Source organism: Hydra vulgaris, chromosome 06 (genome assembly GCF_038396675.1).
Source record: "Hydra vulgaris chromosome 06, alternate assembly HydraT2T_AEP".
Taxonomy (NCBI): Eukaryota; Metazoa; Cnidaria; class Hydrozoa; order Anthoathecata; family Hydridae; genus Hydra; species Hydra vulgaris.
The window spans coordinates 54,070,137-54,072,715 of record NC_088925.1 but is presented as its reverse complement, the minus strand read 5'-3'; positions in this window follow the sequence as shown (position 1 = coordinate 54,072,715).

Below are 2,579 nucleotides of genomic sequence, written 5' to 3'. Positions count from 1 at the left end.
AATTCTTCTACTAAACGACAATATTTATTACTGAAGATGTTTATACTGTATATTCTTGAAATCTTATGTAAAAAATACTCCTAATTGTTTGGCATGTATTTATATGCGAGTGCATATAAATACATGCCAAACACATGTGCATTCACTTTTTATCTACTTTTTTTTTGCTTTTTTTTTAATTTTTTTCTTAATTATTCGAAATTTTAAAAAGAAAGAACTAGGAGGGTAAAACAAAACAAATAAAAACTTAAATTTTTTATTTTTTTTTAATTTATTTATTAATTTTTTTCCGTTCATTCTTTATTTTAAATATAATTTTTAAGAAAATGTTATTAGTATTTAAAAGATTTTGTATTATTTTACACGGATTTTAAAAGCTATGTTATGTATGGTATATATTTAGGGGCTTAGTGATAAGACAACTATAGTCTTCTTTTTGCTCCTGTCATGTAAGTTTTTATTTATTTATTTTGTTATTGTAATTATTGTTAAACGGCGAAATATATATGTTAAAAAAAAAGGAAAAATAAGTGAGCTTAGAAATTAATTTAACAAGTAATTAACAAATTAAATTAACAAGTAAATCATTGTAATAATTTTTTTGTAGACTTTTCCTTTGACGTTCAAATTGTTAGACGTTCAAATTGTTTTACGTTCAAATTGTTTGACGTACAAATTGTTTGACTTTCAAATTGTTTGACGTAGAAACTGTTTGACGTTCAAATTGTTTGACGCTCAAATGTTTGACGTTCAAATTGTTTGACGTTCAAATTGTTTGACGTTCAAATTGTTTGACGTTCAAATTGTTTGACGTTCAAATTGTTTGACGTTCAAATTGTTTGACGTTTAAATTGTTTGACGTTCAAATTGTTTGACGTTCAAATTGTTTGACGTTTAAATTGTTTGACGTTCAAATTGTTTGACGTTCAAATTGTTTGACGTTCAAATTGTTAACTTTCAAATTGTTTCGCGTAGCTTTTATATATAACTTTGCTTTTATCTTTTATCATCTTTTATATATAACTTTGCATTTTTAGGAATTTTATATACAAATTTTGTTTGATTTTTTTAGAAAGTCTTTAAAATAGGAATTTAAAAACAAAAGTTGTTATTAAGAAATCGTAATATGTAAATGAGAATACATTATATGAAATTGCGAGTTCAATGTAAGCTTAAAGATCATTATAAAAGATCTTCTTGGACATGCATTTTAATAAGTTAATAATATCAAATTTAGCATTTGTATGCACCAGCAATACAGTAATACAGTAATGGAATTAAAAGATCGTTGCGTTATTTGTCAATACACTATGAATATAAAGTCTGTTACTAAATTGAATCCGGGCAAGCATTTATTTCACCCAAATTTGTTTACAACCACTTCTGGAACAACCAGAACCTCCTTGTCCAATTTGTAGACATGAAATACATACAACTGAACAAGCTGAAAGAAAACATTATGTTTTATCTTCGTCGAATAACAGAAGAAGGGTAATTGAATGTGCTGAGCGAAACGACGATTGGGTTACTCTGGCGCAAACTTTAGGTGCAAAATATAAGACAGCATACAATTGGGTCCGCAGCGGAAATTTAAATTTTATTGGAAGAGGTGGTTTTAAACCAAAAAATTAACCGATGATCAAATCGAAGAAACACTAACATGGATTGAAAACGACTGTCAGTTGACATTGATGGCCATTAAAATAAGGGAATTAAGACAATTTAATATTAGCGTCAGCACAACCACAATTGCTAATTATCTCAAAGGCAGACTATTTTCATTTAAAAAAGTGCACAAGAAGCCTTCTACAATGAATAGTAATGAAAACAAACAAAAAAGAGCTGAATATGTTAGGAACATTAACGAACACTTCACAAATGATCATCAAATAGTTTGGTTGGATGAAACACATTTTTTTTGTAGAAAAACGCAAGAACGTGCGAAACAGAGGAAAAGAGCAATAATGACAATACCTTCTTTAAAAGGTACAAACATACATTTGATTGTAGCTATATCAACAAAAAATTTCGTCATGATGGAAACTCGCAGAGGATCATTTAAAGCAGGTTCTTGCAACAAGTGGATGTTGGCTTTGTTTAACCAGTGGGTTACATCCGGGAATCGTTTAAAGGATTTGGTCATCGTAACAGACAATGCTCCATGTCACACTCGTTTGGAAAGGGTGTTTGAAAATTCACCGGCTCAGTTGTTTTGATTAGGACCCTACAGCCCAATGTTAAACCCAGTGGAAGCTATCTGGTCCAAAATAAAAATAAAACATTAAAAATGTTATTTGCATTCTACCTGTATTCGGTGCTGGGATTATGGAACAACAAATGCAGTATTTAAAAAGAAAGAATTGTTACTGCGGTAGAAAATACAATAATGGGAGGTGATTGTACACACGTTGTACAACATGCAACCACGCATTACGGAACAATTTTAAATATGGAAGATGTCCAAGTTGGTGCTTAACTGAATATTGAAATGATTTTAATGACGTTGTTTAAATTTAAATTTTAAATTTTTATGTAAATAAATTATTTGTGTTTTATTTATTATTCATCTGAAATCTCAA